The sequence below is a fragment of the Heterocephalus glaber genome, unplaced genomic scaffold (genome assembly GCF_053883595.1).
Source record: "Heterocephalus glaber isolate CG9 unplaced genomic scaffold, H.glaber_assembly_v1.0 deba00001481, whole genome shotgun sequence".
In the NCBI taxonomy this organism is placed as follows: Eukaryota; Metazoa; Chordata; class Mammalia; order Rodentia; family Bathyergidae; genus Heterocephalus; species Heterocephalus glaber.
Genome location: NW_028258317.1, coordinates 14791719 through 14809962, shown reverse-complemented (window position 1 = coordinate 14809962; position 18244 = coordinate 14791719). Strand labels below are relative to the sequence as shown.

Sequence of the window (18244 nt, the reverse complement as noted above, 5' to 3'; positions counted from 1 at the left end):
CAGCGGCTGTAAAGCATTCTCTTTTTTTTGTTTAAATTCTTTTATTGGTACATTTTAGGTATACAATACGTTTACATTTATCACTGGGTGCTTGTACCAGTACATGATGTATCTTGGTTCTTATTTTTTCCCCATTCCCTGGTCTCCCTTCGCTCCCTCCACCCTTCCCTATTTACAAACACTTTATTTCCATTTGTAAAGCATTCTTAATGAGACAAGATTTGTAGCTCCCAACCATCCGGTGGCAAAAGGAAAAATTCTATTACTGAAAACAGGAAGACTGGAAGAGCAACAGAAATTCACTCAGATGGACACTGCCTCAAGTTCTAAACATTTGTTCCAGGGTGTTTTTGATTCCAAGTGCAAATAAGGGAGGGCTTATCAAGTCCTATTAGGGATGGTCTATTAGGGCTGGTAGAATCTTACAGAAATTAGGAATGAGGCCCAGTAGGACTGGGTTTCCCAAACTCAAAATGAAAATTCTAGATCCACAGCAGCTCTAAGGATCTCTGCAGTTGGAGTCTGTGGATCATCGCTCATCTGACACCTCAGCCACACTCTGCATGGGACTGTCCATCTCCTCTCATCTCGAGGTATTAGGGCACATTCGCAAATAGCTGAACATCAAAAAAGGACAAAAGCAGTATTTGCAAGGATGTAAAGCAAATGGAACTCATATGCTCTGGTAGGAAAATAATTATATATAGTCACTTAGAAAACTGACATTATCAACAAAGTAATTCTACTCTGACTTATGTAACATAGAGAAGCTATTCCCATAAACAACAGAAAATGTCTAAGGATGTTCCTGGCAGTCAGATACTATAGGCGATGCAAGTGTCCATCCACTACAGAACAAATAAACTGTGAACAGTTCATACCAAGAAACACTGTTACCAATGAAAGTAAGTAGGGCTGCCACATGGGTGGATATTAACAAACAACAAACTGAGCAAAAGAAGCAAAACACAAAATGCAAAATATGTATGAATTTAAACTAGTAAAACTGAAGTATATTGTTTAGGGATGTAAATACACAGGATAAAACTATGAAGAAAGGGTAAGACATGGTTATCACAAGTCAAGATAGTGGCTTCCTCTAGGGGAGGAGGTTATGATTTAGGAGGTACTGGGCCGAGTACCTATGGGCAACATTCCATTTCTTGAGTTGGTGGTGGTGGTTACGTGTACATTTTCCTTATAATTATTTGTTAAACAATAAATGTATTGTTTTTCCCTGTATGCATGTTATTAAGCTCATATTAAGTTCAAAACAGACAATGAAATAATATACTGATTATTCTTTAAAAAATTAGAACTGAGAAACCTTCATTAAAAAAAACCTCACAACCACTTTTTTGTTTGCTTGTTTTGTCACTGTTTTTCAGACAGGGTGTTGCCATGTGGCTCCAGGATGGTCTTGAACTTCTGGGTCTACGTAATCCTCCTGCCTCAGCCTCCTGAGTAGCTGGCCAGGCACAGGGGCACACTACAGATTTACAGTACACTGACGAGAATGGCTCCCTATGTGAGAATAAACTAAAAAAAAAAAAAAAGCTTTTCACCTGAGAATCCAAGCATAGGGTCACACTGGCAGAGGTCTGGTCCAAAAGGGGTATTAAGCAGCAGTGACCACACATCCTTGGACTGTGCAGGCCAGTTCATCCACAGTGACACCATGTAGCTGTGTCAGAAATAACAATGTGGGTGCACTGCTCAGACACTAGTCTTTCCTCTGCAGAGTGACAAACAGCCTGACCCTTTTGGACTGTTTAATCTCTGTTGGAATTCTCACTAATGAGGACATTAGGGGACTTAGGAAAGTACTTGGAAAAAAATAAAGAAATGTGGGACTGCATTAGAACTCAATTTGTGAAATGACACATAGGTGAAACATTTAAACTTAGACAAAATTTTAAACTAATGTCTCTCTTTATCCTACCTTTATGTATGTATACAACATCCAATATTTCAGATGAGAGGGAAACTAGTAAATCACTAAGGTAACAGAAAAAAGATAATGAGGGAAATCAGCAGGCATTTCAAACAAAGCCCATGACAGGTGACTCAAGAGGTTCATTTGTTAAAGCAAACTGAAAAAACAAAATGCTTGTTGTACTGTTATTCTTTTGTGACTGAGGCCAATAAATGGATCTTGCTTTTTTCACATGTGCTGTCTTCATGGTTGAAAGCAGGTGGTCTTCTTGGTTTTCCAGGACACTACCCCTCCTGCCTGAGAGCTCTTGCTGACCCCCCATCTATACCTTTCTTTATCAGAGGCTGGCCCAAAAGATTCTGAGGCCAGGCCCTATCTGTGTTTTTATCTGTTCTGCTTATTCCCACTCCTCTTGGGCCTGCCACCAATGTACATGTTTTGAAGGAAAGAAGGAAGGAGGAAAGAATGAAGAAAAGAAAGGAAAGAAGAGTACTACAATTGGAAAACAACAACAAAACACAGAAAAAGGCCACTGCCAGAAAGTAGAAGTTCTTGGTGAACTGGTGACTGCCTGACTATACATTGCTTAATAGCTACTCGAACTATCATAGAAATACAATTCCCCCAATACCCATGGAAACCAAAATGAAGGGACTAAGAGGACTGCTCTCTTCAGAAATCTAAAAACAATGAGGCCCTAAACCAGAAACACAAAGAAATCCAAGTGTTCAAGGCCAGAAGGAAATCCTTTCCGCAAAGCTCTGACAAAGCAGCATATTCTCCAGCATCTCATATCTCATCAGGGTTTTTTTTGCAAGGGCTCTGGAACTGCAAGGATCATGAAACAATTTGGGCTCTCTTGTGTTTCTGTACCTTGGGGCCTGCTGCTAGGGACAAGCTCAAAGGGAGCTGCAATTTACTGTTGTTATAAAACATACTGAGAACCAGCAGAGGGCCACACACACACACACACAAGCACATTATATTTTATATAACCTCAAACTAACATAACTTGCTATGGGAAAAGCTCCATGAGGGCAGAGACCCTGTGTATCATGTTCAGAGCTGCATGTCTGGCTCCCATTAGGAGTACAAACACAGAGTAGGCATTCGATAAATACCTGTTGAGTACATGAGGAATTAAGTCGGAACTTATATACCCTCTCCACCACCCAGTTTCAATACTCTCGTGGGCCCTGAGCAAATCGAAGCCCTATCCTCATTCTGAGTCCCGTTTCTCTGTTTGCAGAAGGAGACAGGCGGATTGCACGGTTTCCTAGGTATCTTCCAACTCTGACAGTCAATCACAGTACTGTGCTTTTTTGATGGCAGCACATGGCTGGCACTTTTCTTTCCTTTTCGAGGGAATCTGATATCCATCTGTTCAAGTAAATTAATGTTCCCATTCCACTGGACTCATTTGGTAGGAACAACAGGTTCACATGCCAAATGTAAAACAGAGAGCAAGAGGGGCCCAAAAGGGGTCGAGGGGAGGTTTTACAAATCAAAACGGTACTGTTTGGGGGACCTATATATATATATATATATATACATATATATATATATATATACACTATTATATAAAAAAAAGTACTCTAGCTTACAATTTTATTTATTTATTTATTGGTACTGGGGGTCGAACTCGGGCCCTTAAGCTTTCGAGGCAGGCGGTGGAACCACTGAGCTAAATCCCCGGCCCTTTAGCTTACAATTTTAACAATTCTTATATTATTGCCCCATCGACGGAGCCTTCTGTGCCAGACACGGTGCTAAGCCCTTTACACTTAATTCTCACAGCAAACTATGAGCAAAGTACTATCACCCACTTTAACAGAAAAAGAATCTATTTGGCTGAAGGTCATCCAGCTTGTAAATGGGAGAAGTAGCACTTGAACTCGGAGCCAACTCATCTATCTGTTCTTCATTGTAGTCCTAAGAGGGAAGCAGGGCAAGGGTCGTCCCTCTTTCTTCAAAGATGGAGAAGCCATCTACTAGAGGCTCGCGACTCGCACAAAACAGAGAAGACCCAGTAGGTGCCCGGTCCTCTACTCCCGAGGATCGGATTCTTCATTTCTCTTACACACTCGCAAAGCCCCGGGGCTGAAAGCCACAGCCGAGATGCCAAGCTCCTGGGCCAGTGGTTTTACAAGTGGGGAAACCAAGTCACCAGTCTCCCCCAGAGCCGCGGAGCCTCCAGGTGGCAGGGAAGCGGGCCGAGGATGGCCCGAGGCGCTCTTCCCCAGGACCCAGGCCCGATTCCCAGAGCCCAGCACTCGCGGATCCTCTGTCCAGACCCGGGGTGCCTCCTCGGCCGGTCTCCTGGGGCAGCGCCCCGGTCCCCCTGAGGCAGCCCCCGAGGCGTCCGAGCCCTCCCCGGGTCGCCCCTGCTCCAGGACCCGGGATCAGGGCCTGCGGTCTCTTACCTCCCAGGGAGCACTCCCAGCCGCGGCCCGAGAAGCCCTGCAGGCCGCCCCCGCCGCCGGAGACGCAGCGCAGCCGGAGGACTGCGGCGCGCGGCCGGGACAGGCGGACCAGCGCCCGCGAGCCCCGCCCGGGGCGTACAGCTGCCAGCGGCTCCAGCGGCGCCGCGGTCACATGACGCGCGGGGCGTGGAATCCTGGGGCGTTGGCGCGCGGCCCGGGGCTGGACTCCAGACTAACGCGACCCGGAGGAATCTCTGCAGGCTCCGGCCGGGGTGGCAGGGGACAGGCCTCGGTCCGGATGCTGCAAAGCGGGTTTACGGAGGGACAGTCCGGGCTTGTATTGCGCGGCCCCAGAAGGAGCAGAAATAGAATCAATGGGCGGAAACTGAAGAGAGGCATGCTGAGAGGTCAATACAAAGAAAAGTCTTCTAAGTTCCAATTACCTAACTGTGTAATGGGAAGTTTCCGAAAAAGTGGTGGGCTCCTTGTGGATGTGCACGTAGAAGCTGTATTCATTCTTTGAACATACTGACCTCTGGGAGTATATATTATTATGTGTAAAGCACTTGGAATAATGCGTGCCACGCAGTAAATGCTGTTTTATAGTGTTAGCTGCTGCTACTGCTATTATTATGGGCACAGAAGTGAACAAAGCTGTTATGGTTCCTGTTCTTCTGAAATTAATTCTCTGGTGGAGAAGGCAGACACAAATCAAATGCCATTTAGATCAGTATGCATTTACAATTATTATAAGTGCCTGAGGGGGACCCTAACTTGAAATCAGGGATAAAGACAGAGAGGTCAAGGAAGACCTCTTAGAGGATGGTAAAGAATTAGGCAAACGGAGGAGATGGAAGGGAAAGCCTGTGTGAAAGCTTTTGGGTCAAGTGGGACAGGGTAGAGGAGAAAAGATTCTTTGGGAAATGGAAAATGTCATATTTGAAGCTTTTGAAGTTAAGGGAAGTGCGATCTTAAAGTGACTGCTACTGGTAGATCATGTGGTACTTGGTAGGCCATGATAAAAAGATTTTAAAATTTTATGTAAAAGGAAACTATTGAAGGGTGGAAAATGTGGGTGCTTTGGTATTTTTGGATGGGGTCTTCCTATATTGTCCAGGATGGCCTTGAACTTGGCAATCCTCCCGCCTCAGTCTCCAGAGTAGTCTAGATTACAGTAATGTATCTGGCTCTTGGTGCCCTTTAAGAGTTATGTTGGGTGGGGGGATTTAGCTCAGTGGTTCCACCACCTGCCTCGAAAGAGCAAAGTCCCGAGTTCGATCCCTGGTACCAAAAAAAAAAAAAAAAGTTATGTCAGCTACTATCTGGAGAAAAGACAAGGTGAGAGTGGAAGCATATCTTTTCCCCTTTTTTTGGTATGGGGATTGAACTCAGGACCTTGTGCTTTTGAGGCAGGTAGGGTGTGCCACTGAGCTAAATCCCCAGCCCTTGAGATACATTTTTGAGGTAAAGTCAAACATGGCTTGATGTAGAAAATGAGAGAGATTTCTAGTCTTACAGCTTAACCTATTAACTGGGCCCATGGAGGTGTTACTTGTTAAAATAGTAACTATTGTAAGACTAACATATTTGGAGTGGTGGGGGTAGGCCAATCAAGAACTCAGTCTTGGACTTGTTAAATTTGAGAGGCCTGCGTGTCATCAAGTGGAGTGATTAAAAACGCAGTTGGAGACAGGCTGGGCATCGTAATGCATGCCTGTAATCCCAGCACTTGGAAGGCTGAGACAGGAGGATCACCACAAGTTTGAGGCCAACCTGGGCTACATAGTGAGTTCAAAGCCAGCCTGAACTACATAATGAGAACTTGTCTCTAAAAAACAAACAAACAAACCCAAAGTGCAGTTAAACTCAGCCTCTGGATTTTAGAAGAGAATATCAACTACAAAAACTTTACAACGATTGTTGAGAAAATAATTACACCAGATTGAGGTTTGAAATAGCTCACCCCCATGGTCCCACTGACCTTGGTCAATTCCTAATTTTATATAATGTCTTCTATTAAAATGCATTCCAGCTCTAAACTACCATATGAATTTGGCATAACTCTGAGTGAGGCCTAAATTACCATGTAGCTATTTCCCTCCACCCCCCAGTGCTGGGGATTGAACCTAGGACCTTACACATGCTAATAGATAAGCACATATCATTGAGCTAGCTACACTGCTCTTTTTAATAACTGGAAAAACAAAATACCTAAATCTAAAGACAACAGTTTAAGACACAAAGCTGTATACAAGCTAGCCAGATATAGTATAGAAACCATACTTAGGTCAGGTCAGATCAGAATAGGGGTAAACTCACACTAAATTTGGTGATTTATCTTTATTATTAATGACTGCCAAAACCATCATGTTTAGTCCCTTGAAAAGTGTCTCACTGTATGAAACTAGCAGTCTTGATGTGACTGTCCATAAACTATTAAAATCTTGAGTTTTTGGATTTGTGCAGGCCAACATTACTGTTTGTTTTGGTGTCACTATAGAACAGCTAACTTTAAGAGGAGCTCATAGCCGCTTTGTACCAGAGCATGCTCTTTTCCATTAACAGTGCAAACATCATGAAGCACATGGGAGAGCTGATGTTTTATACAAGTATTTAAATATAAGAACATCATTTTCAAACTGCAATTGATTCCTCTCTTTTTTTGGTACTGGGGATTGAACTCAGGACCTTGCACTTGTGAGGCAGGTGGCGGCACCACTGAGCTAAATCCCCAGCCCAATTCCTCGCCTCTTTCTGCTCTCATTTGTCCTGTGCATGCCTCATCCTTCATTTGCAGTCCGGTGATTTTTCTCCTCCATTAGACTACAGAGTGGATGTGCTACTTGTCTCTGCTCTGGCACATAGTTGGTATTTATTGCCAAGTGTGTAAGTGAACAACACAATCTGCTCAGTCATGGGAACTTTGCTGTGTAGAAAAATTGGGCTCACCCAGGCAGTGATTTGTCCAGGATTAACACAATGAACATGCTATCTGTTTTGGCTACCTAGGAGCTAAACTTTCTTCCTACATTTGGGAGGTTCCCATTTATGGCTGGTTGGGAAGTAGATCATGACTTTCACTACAGCAGTGGACATTCCAAGTATTCTCTCCGCTTTTCCATATGATTTCAATGCTACAAATTAAATGTGCCCCAGACTGAAATGAGAACCAGAGATACAACAAAGTCTCTGGAATTTGTCTTTGGGGACAGCAGGTTGAGTTCATACAGCAACACAGGCTGCCATGTTAGTGGCAGGGTCCAGAGTTCTGTGCCTGTGGCCTTGGTAAACTAAGTGGAGACCCCTTAATGCTCAGCAGAGATGGTGTCCTCATTGTAGCAGGTCTGTGACATGATCAAGTGACAAAGGGTGATGTTCTACTACCTGTTCCCCAAGCCTGATTATCTAGGCTTTCTAGTGATGCTGAACTCCCTCTTATCCTTCTAATAAAATACTTTTTCCCCTTACAGCTGCCATAATTGGATTTTGATGTTTGCAACTAAAAAATCTGACTCATGAAGTCATAAAAATACAAGCTAAAGCTGCAACCCAGGCTCTAAATTCCTAATTCTAGAGGTTTTTGTTTCCCATTTAGACAGACCTCCACTTTCCAACAATCCACAATTTTTATATTACATATTGATGTCCCCAAATCACTTAGTTCACTGAATTATTTATTTTTTGGGGGTACCGGTGATCAAACCTGGGTCCTTGTGCTTGTGAGGCAGGCGGAAGAACCACTGAGCTAAATCCCCAGCCCTAAATCTATATTTTAATATGTAAACTAATTTGTGACTGCATGGTGAGGCAGCTGCCTGGGGAATACTGAGTTTCAAATGTAACAGTATCATTGTCTGTACATCTTCTTATGTAAGTTTTAATTTTTGCCCTAAGTGGAAAATGAGGTACTGATGTGTCCAAGAAAAAGATGAAAACCATTAGACATTCTAAAAGTCTATCTTTAGCCTTAGAATAATCGGATTAAAACCAGCATATTTTTTGTTTGTGGTGCTCGGCCCACAAACCTAGGACCTTGAGCATGCTAGGCAAGTGATTTACTGCTGAGCTACACTCTTAGCCTTAGCTGTGTGTTTAATTTCTGAAGGAAAAAATTTAAGAACATATTTCATATTTTAAAAAAATATTTCACTAGATATTGTATTTAAGAGACAAAATGCAAAGCTGGGTGAGTGGTACATGCCTGTAATCCCAGCATACTGGGAGGCTGCAGCAGGAAGATCACAAGTTCAAGCCCTGCCTGGGCAACTTAGCATGACCGTCTCAGAATAAAAAATAAAAAAGGCCGGGGATATAACTCACCACCCCCACCCCCCAAAAAAACAAAGTACAAAAGTGATTTTGTAATGTCTATGTCTCAGTAACAAGTCTATTCAACTTTCATAGGTATGGTTTCTCTTTGTGACCTTATACTAAAGTAAGCAACCAGCGCTATATGTACATAGCTACAATAATAAGCACATGCAAGCAGCATGTAAGTAACAACTGTTTGCAGTCTCCTGAGTGATGCCCACAATACAGAGTACAACAAAGGCTGTGTTTTACTTTAAATTTATTATTATAGCCTTTCAAGGGGGGGAGGGGTTACTTGGAACAGTCACGTGTAACAGAATTAGAAACTGCAGTATATGCACTAGCCAGTAGATGTCAGAGTGGGATTTTTCTTTGTTTTTGTTTTTTTTTTTGTACCAGGGATTGAACTCAGGACCTCATGCTTGCCAGGTAGGTGATGTGCCGCTGAGCTATATCCCTGGCCCTTGGGATCTTTCTTGATTCTATGAAAATACACTGTTTCTGAAACGATTGACAGTTCCTTGCCCTTCTGTTCTCAGCACACTTCTGCCACACTGCCCTTCTTTCTCCCTCATACATATCTGCTTTATCAGTTTTTCAAAGGCTCTCCACTCTTTATCTGCCCAACTGCTATTTGTCCAAATCTTACTTGCTTTGCCTCTTCCTAAGGGACCACAAGGTCTTCCTTCTGAACCACAAGGTCTAGGCATATATATCTATATATCTATATATATCTATATACAGATAGATAGATAAAATTTTGTGGTACTGGGGAATGAACTCGGCCTTCACACTAAGCTACGTCTCCAGCTCTTTTTTATTTTAAGACAGGGTCTCACTAAGTACCTAAATTGCTCTGGATGGGCTTGAACTTATGATCCTCCTGCCTTGGCCTCCCAGAGGACTGGGAAAAAGCAAATAAAAGGATTATTTTTGAGGTTAAATTATCTACTACAAAGTTCCTAGGTTCCCACCAGCCTTTCCTCTGCCATACTTTGTAAACTTAGGAAAGGTGGGATAATTAAGACTGATTTAATCTAAGATATTTAAGAAAACAAGTTGAAAGAAGGAAAAAAAGAATTAAATGTTTTGTTAAAGCAGGAATATGAAGCCCCTTTACCCTTTTCAATTAACAGAGACCACTCAAGATTGCACCCTGTCCCCTCACCCTCCTAAAGAAAGTTGACCAATGGCAATGCATTGGTTGACCAATGGCAATGCAGTTGCAGTGAAGCAAGACCAATCCAGAGCCAGGTTTTCAACAAAAGGCACTAAATTGAATCACTATGGATGGAGCCCCAAAAGCTGCTTTTCAGAAGCATTCAGGTGAGCCAGAAGAGACGTACCTAGAAGCACTCTTTAAGTTAGAGAAAAATAAAGTTAAAAAAAAAAGGATTGTCCTTTTATGGTGAAAACTTCTAAGCAGTTAGACTGCCAACAAAAATTAGAGTTAGGTTAAAGAAGAAAAAGTAGGCACTGCAATAAACATCTTTCCCTACAATTTCTTTTACAGCACTGCTGCACTAAACTAATATTAATACTTCTTTCCCAGCTGATGGTGTGTACCTGTAATCTCCACTAATGGGGAGGCTACGGTAGGAAGGAGGACTGGAATCCAGAACCAGCCTTGGGAATTTAGCAAGATCCTGTCTCAAAAGAAAAAAAAAAATGTCTGGGGATGACCACTTGCCCAAAAAGGCCCTGGGTTCAATCCCCAGTATCAAAATAAAATTAAAAAATGAGAATAACTGTTTCCAATGTTTACATTTACTTTGTGTTTAGTGAAGATTCCTTGTCTTTTAGTTGTTTCATATGCTTGGGAGATTTTACAGTTGATACAAAGATTCAACAGTAAACTACCCAAAAGTACACTGAAAACACAACAGCTTAATTTTACAAATGATGGTAAGACAAGAAATTCATTTGATTGCATTCTTACATTTCTGTTTTCAATTCTTACCTATCACATTTCTAAAACTTTTTTCAGTATCTTTAAGTTATCCTATATATTGTCTCTCTCCCATCAGCTCAAATAATTAGAGGCAATGCAATTTGAATTCTGGGAAGAAAAACACCATATAAGCTCCTACTGCTGTATTCAGCATCGGTCTCCACTGGTTCAGCACTGTCCCATAAAAATCATAAAAATTGGTATTGTGAACATATTTGCAATCTTCTCTTAAATGCACAGCATAAATTGTAGTGTTAGGTCAGATATGGTCCTTTCCTGGTCACCCCACACACATTTAGCTGTAAAAGCAACAAACAAACAAACTCTTGTCATAGCCATAAAGATCCTCATTGGAGATTTCTCTCTTCAGGAAACAAAATAGAAACAATGGGTTCTATTTTTCTGAAATAAAATTTAGGAATTTTTCTCTCCACTGAAAGTGAAGGAAAGATATTTGGGGATAAAGGGCTTCAGGGTTCCTACTGTTCCCACTTCTGCAGTTACTCTCAGCAGGACTGACCACTATTTCCTTCCTGTCTATTGGTTCCCTCCTACCTTTTCCTCCTCATTGAGCATTACCTTAGGCACATCTGCCTCTGCATTCATGTCATCCTTGTGGCAAAGCTCAATCTGGGATGAATCCAATTCTCCATCTTTTCCAGGTTTGCCTTTGGGCAACAAAGCAATGCAAGAGAAAAATCCCACATCCAAGCACTGCACATTCATGGTCATCCATCTAACTGGGACATTGTTATCACTAGACCATCTTACCTTATTCTAGTTACCGTATTCTTACACTTCCCACTAGTTAAAGCTACTCTATTCTTTCTTTCTTTCTTTTTTTTTTCGTACCGGGGATCGAACTTGGGTCCTTGCGCTTGCGCAGAAGGCGGTAAAACCACTGAGCTAAATCCCTGGCAAGCTACTCCACTCTAATGCTTTTATTCAACAAATAATAGTTAAATCCTGAGTGTCAGGAACTCTTCTTCAGGTGAACCCAACAGAGAGATCTCTGCTCATCAAGCATAAATTTGATGAAGGGAGACAATAAAATAAGTATGGAAAAATACATTAAAATGGTAAGTGACGGGAAGAAAATAAAGCAGGGAAGGGGGAGTATGGAGTACTGGAGAGGGTGCAATTAAAAAAAAATTATTAAGCTACAGTATACAGAAAAATGCACATAAGTGTACAAATTGAAATATCCTGTAGTCTACAGAGGAGTTAAATAAAGCTTCACTAAGAAAATGCTATGTAGGTAAAGACCTAAAAGAGAGCATGCGAGATGCTTCTTCTCAGGGAAGAGCATGCCATGCAGAGGAAACATGCAGTGTGAGGCACTGAAGCAGCAGCCTGTCTGCGCTGTTTGAGGCAGCAAGAAGGATAAGGGGGCTGGAGTATGATGAGGGTCTTACAGAAAAGGACCTCAGTGAGGACCACACTGTTTAGAACCTTGTGGGCAACTAGGTCTCCCTCGCTTCTAGTTGGAGTGAACCAGGAAGCCACTGGAGGGTTCTGAGTAACAGTTCTGACTGGGGGATCATTCTGATTGCTGTGTTGAGAACATAACAATAGACCAGGGATAAGGAGGTGAGGAATCTAGTTAGGAGGCTGTTACAATTAATTCAGAAGAGAAACAATGGTGGAACTGAAGTTGGGAAGAAGTCAAGATTGTGATGAGTCAATGGGTTCCTGAAGGATTGGTGTGGAATGAGAATAAGAAGAGTCACAGATGATAATGGGTTTCTGGTTTAAGCAACAGGAAAGATGGACTATTCCCTGAGACTGAGACAAGAATAGGTTTCATGAAAGAGAGAAGACCGATAATTAGCTGTTTAGACAAGTTTGTAATTAAGAGATGGAATTGTGAGTTTGTAGCCCTCAAGTAGCGTTTATCACCCACAGAACAGATGAGATCACTTAAGGGGTTAATTGTGCAACCTGGACTGCACATAAAAGATTTCTGAGGACTGATATCTGGGGCAGTGCAACTTTCAGAGATCAGAGACACAAAGAGAAACAAGCAAAAGGATCTGAGGAAGAGTGTCAGAGGAAAACTGGGGAAGTGTGCTGTTATGAAAGGCTCACAAGATGGTTACAATAAAGAAGTTGTGTGTGAAATGCTGCTGACAGTGTAAGATGGGTGTTAACAGTGACAAGAATAGTTTCAGACTGGTGAGATGCAAGTGTATCGAGTGAGTTTAAGACATAATGAGAAAAGATATAAAATATGAATGACTTCATGGAGGCATTTAACTATAAAAGAGCAGAGAAATGGGGTGGCAGATGGAGAGAGGTATGGATTTAGGGCTATGGTGGATATTGTGGGGAACCACCAGATACCAAATTTGGCACCAAGGTATTCATTCCTCCTGTGGCTAAGAGTGCTGGCTGCTGGCAGCTCACTGCTGTACCCCTACCAGGAATTGTCCTGAACTGAAATAAGATGCCTTCCTGGAAGTTATGCCCCTTCCACCAACCAGCTCAAGTCTAGTGAACAGTTTCATGCAGAGGTTCAAAGGCCCTGCCCTAGTGCTTTCATTCAGGATTTCTCTGAAGGGCCATACCAGCAATCAAAGATGCTGTTGCAATTAGAGTGACCATCCACTCCAGGTTGCTCAGGACTGAGGGTATTCTGGGACTCAGGACTTGCAGTACTAAACCTGGGACAGTCCTGGATGGTGGAGCATTCGAATCACAGGCAGTATCAGTTTTACTTTTCCTCTGCCCAAACTTACTTTACTCACTCTCTAAAGGGCGTTTCCTAAAAGTGCTCTCCACAAAACCCACATTTTAATCTCAGCATTCTCTGCAGGGAACAGATGGATTTAACCTGAGATAGGTTTTACCAGAGAAGTACAATGAGCCTAGATGGAAGGAAGAAAGTTGAGACAAGTAGTATGATTATAATGATGTTGAATGGAATGTAAGGAAAGACTAGGTGGTAGGATGAACACGTTATAGGGCCTAGTAAGGCCAAAGAATTATTCAGTGTTGGCAAAAAGAATGCCTCCAATTAAATCTAAGTTATGACTACAGAGCTGAGTGACTAAGGAAGGCTAAGGTCTGCAAATTGACCTTCGGAGGAAAAAGCAGATTTGAGCAAAAGGGAACTGTTTTCCACCAAATCTAAACCCTTACCACATGTGGCAGGCAGAATGATCCCACTCCTACTTTAAAATGTCCATGACTTGATCTCCAAACCTATAAATTACTTCTTAGGGCAAAAGGAACTTGTAGATTTGATTAAGTCTAGGATCCTGAGTTAGGAAAATTATCCTAGATTATCTGGGTGAATCCAATGAAATTGCAATTGCAAGGGTCTTTTTTTTGAGACAGAGTCTCACTATGTAGTTCAGGCTGGCCTCGAACTCACTATGTAGCCCAAACTGGCCTTGAACTTGTGATGATCCTCCTGCCTCACCCTCCCAAGTGCTAGGATTATAGGCGTATGCCACCATGCCCAGTGGGTCCTGTATAAGAAATTTCAGAATCAGAGAAGATATGACCACAGAGGAATAGGTGATAGTAGGTTCTAGAAGCTGGAAAATGCAAGGCACAGATTTGCCCCTAGTACCTCCAGAAGGAATGCAGGTGTCCTGATACTTTGATTTAACCCCATATAGCTCACTTCAAACTTCTGATTTTCAGGCCACAAAGTTTACAGCCATTTACTTTCGTAGCAACTGTAAACTAATACACTGATAGCACTCTTTTCTCCTTTTCCTAATACACAGACTCATCCACTTCATATCTGAGGTAAATCCCTTACCTGTTCTTGAACCTTTCACAAACTTCACTATTTGCTGCCTATCCGCTCATTCTTGAAATACTTTCTGACTCTGGATTATTTTTTTAAATATACTTTTCTCTCAGCCATAACCACAGGTTTTTTTGTTTCTTTGGTACTGGGGATCGAACTTGGGACTTTGCACTTGCGAGGCAGGCGGCAGAACCACTGAGCTAAATCCCTGACATAACCACAGTTTTAATTACCATCTATCTAGAGGAAACCCTCAACATTTATTTCAAGTCAAAATGCTGGCCATATTTGGATAACCACATTCCTATTCAGCATCTCCATCTCACAAGTACTTCCAACTCAAGTCAAAAATTGAACCCATTCTTTTCCCCTTGAAATCCGTTCCTTAGTTCAGTAAAGGACACCATTAACCCAGTTACTTGAGCCAGAAATCAGCAAGCCCTTCTTGATGTCTTTCCTTCCTCACTACACATATCTGAATCAATACAGGTCTGCTCTTTTCCCCTTAAAAATACATTTCTCACACTGTGTTCAATGTGGTCTTAACTGAGCAACTCTGAACTCCCCATCTCGAACAACATGACTGATCCCTGCCTGATAGTCTCTGCTCTATCCTTTGCCCCTAGGTAACCCCAAGTAACTCTTCAGCAAAGTTAGGTCTTTCAGATATCCACTCACACAGTGTCCTATGATGGATTATAGCCCTGAAAAGCCTACTTTGTTTGGCTGCTTTCACATTACAACTGGAGTTGGCAGAACTAAGACTATACATCCTGAAAAACCTAAAATATTTACCATTTGATCCAAAACAAAGTTTGCCAATCCCTGAATTCATGGTTTTCCTATGATCACTTAAGCTACATGCAGAATTTATGAAGTGATCATGTTAGGTTAAAAGTAAAATCCAGGTGATTTCCTTTCTATACTATTTACAATATTATCTGGTACCTGGATCTTACAGATAGACATGCTTAGCTCAAAGAAAGGGGAAAAGAAAGAGGTCAGACTCCTGTACTGCCCTTCATTTTAAATGTAGGCTCAAGTTTGCTCACCCATATGCTACTGAACACATTAACTGTAACGTTAACTTATTTCACAGAACTACAAAGAGCAGCAATAAAGTAGTTTTTAAAAAATCTTGCATTAAAAAACAACAACAAAAACTCTTGCACTGCTAACAGTTAAGAACATTAACTTAATGGCAAATTTCCTACTAAGCTGGTATTCCTCAACATAACCTGATTGTGTGGAATTAACACTCTCCTCTCTTAATGCCCCCATTTTTAGTTTACAAAACTCAAATTTGCTATGCTTCTTTATTATTCCACATTACAAACTAGAAATATGTATATACATATATGACACACACATATATATTCAAACTATTTTCTAATGTCCTATTTTAGATCTATCTATTCCAAGTATTGAACACTCCCAGTATGGCCTGAACTTTAAAAAGCTAGCCACAAAAACTGAACCATCACAATTTCTCTCACTCCAGTCTGAATATACACTGGAATCCAGGATAACAATCACACTTTCTCTCCCAAGAAAAGATCCTAAGGGTAGGATATGAAAAAACAAAAAACATTAAAAGTTCTCTAAACCTTGGCCAACTGGTATGTATTAGCTATTCTGAAACATCCAGAGTTTCAACCTTTCCAGAAATAAAATGGCATTAATATTGATTAGTTAAGGCTGTTTTTAGATAATAAATTTAAGTGTCTGGTAATTTGGAAGTCTTAAATGAATTAAAGCGTCAGCATGCTATGTCAGTGTCTGAAAATATGAAACATTTATGCCACAAATGCCAGCACAAGCCACTTCTAAACACTTTGTACCAAAGACTAACCATTATTAACACCAAATGTCAAGCAACAGGGCCAAATGATCTACTTGCGTTTTCTCTCTTCTTACAACATTTCTTTCAAGTAAGTGGATGTTTCTATTATCCAAATTTGACAGTTGAAGAAAATGAGATTTACTAAGGTTCACTTGCTGAAAGTTATCCATCTCATAAGTACTCAAGCCAGGACTCAAAATCAAGTCTACTCTGCAGGCTTGTGGTACTGGGAATTGAACCCAGGGCATATTCACTGGACCACATCTCCAGTCCTTCTTTATTCTGTGCTTTCTTTCCTCTTTTCCTTTCCTTTCCCCTTTCCTCTTCATTTTTCTTCTCTGACACAGGGTCTTGCCAAGTTGCCTACAGTGGGCTCAAACCTCCTATCCTCCTGTCTCAGCCTCCTCACCAATATTCATGACCATGGTGCTGTTAGCTAAGTCAGAGATAGATATAAAGTACTAATATGAAAGACAAGAATGACATGGTTAAAAATTACCTATTTTCTGGGAAAAGATGGTGGATTGAGCATATGTACCACATCCACTCCCAAAATTCCATTAAATGACAATAAAATTTTTACCTGTTTTAAAATATACACCAAGCTGGCCTGATGGTGCATGCCTGTAATCCCAGCACCCAGGAGGCAGAGGCAGGAGGATTGCCTCAAGCTGAAGGCCAGTCTGAACTACATAGCAATATCCTGTCTCAAAAAATAAATAAATGAAAGAAAACTAAATTATAAACCTAGAAGAACAGAAGTGGAGACAACACCAACAAAAAGTCAGAAGCTGGAAAGCAAATGGACAAGTAGTTAATAATGTAGCAGACCCAAGAAAACTGAATTCTGTGCCAGCAGCAGGAAAAGCCAAAAACAAAACAAAAAACCAAAAGCAACCCAATTCATGTCACAGAATTCCTAAAATGTTCAAAATTGGTGGCTATATGATATGTACTTCTGGAAGTGGGAGGTAAAACAGTAGAAGTGGGCCTGGGTGTGGTGGCCTATGTCTATAATCTCAGCACTTTGGAAGGCTGAGGCAGGAAGATAGTAAGTTTGAGTGCAGCCTGGGCAACTTAGCAAGACCCTGTGTCAAAGAAAAAAGGAAGAGGGAAGGGGCAAGGGAAAGGGAAGAAAAGGACAAAAAAAGGACTGGAGATGTAGTCCAGTGAAAAGGCCCTGGGTTCAATTCCCAGTACCACAAAAAGAAAAAAAGAAAAGAGAGGGAGGGAGAGCGCGCACAATGAACTGGTTATAGGCTTAAATAATCAGATGCTCTCTGTAACTCTACACAGCTAAGCAGCCTCCTTTCCCTGACTCACAAATCACCTTTCAGCAAAACTCAACACCAATAAGCCCCACCCACTTAGAACTTCTAATCAATTTGTTAGTCTTTATTTTTAAATACGGGACAACTAAGGATAACTAGATATAAAGAGAAGCATCCAAAATGAAAGAGAAAAATTGAGAAAAGCAATTTTAAATCAAATAGATTATGGAGGAAAAAGAAAACATCAAAAGTGGCATCACTGTATAAAGTAAGAAAAGAAAAAATAGAAAGGGAAGAAATCATCCTATAATTTCAAGTTTACGTTTACCAAGTGTCCAGCACAGTGAATTAAAATACACACCAAAGTATGTCATCATGGAATGTAAGAATACTACAGACAAAATATCCTTGTTTATCTGGGAAAAAATTTAGATCCCACACACAAAAAAATCAGGAATCAGTAACAGTTTCAGATTTTTCAGTAGCAAAAATGAAAGCTAGAAGCAATTGTGCAATAACTTAAAATTCTGAGGGAACTCTACATTCAGCAAACCATTAAATATTAGAATACAGTGCTCGCTTCAGCAGCACATATACTAAATATTAGAATAGAAATATTTGCCTCATATGCCACTTTTCTCAGAACTGTGCTGGAGAAATGGCTTCATCAAAATAAAGGAGTAAGCCTAGAAAAGACAAAATTAGCAAAAAACTAGAGATCTAACATAGGATAAGAGGAAAAGAAA

At 41.2% G+C, this 18244-nt stretch overlaps 1 protein-coding gene across 2 annotated transcripts in view; it reads right to left on the bottom strand.

Annotated features, from left to right (window-relative positions):
* The window catches only part of Fbxo10 (F-box protein 10), a 50266-nt gene extending 45775 nt beyond the window's left edge, over positions 1-4491 (bottom strand). The window contains exon 1 of one of the 2 annotated variants that reach the window (XM_004874582.3): positions 4360-4491. The gene's annotated coding sequence lies outside the window, so the exon portion shown is untranslated. The remainder of the gene's footprint in view (positions 1-4359) is intronic. The other variant, XM_004874580.4, reaches the window with a different exon arrangement.
* Between the last annotated feature and the right edge of the window lie 13753 nt (positions 4492-18244).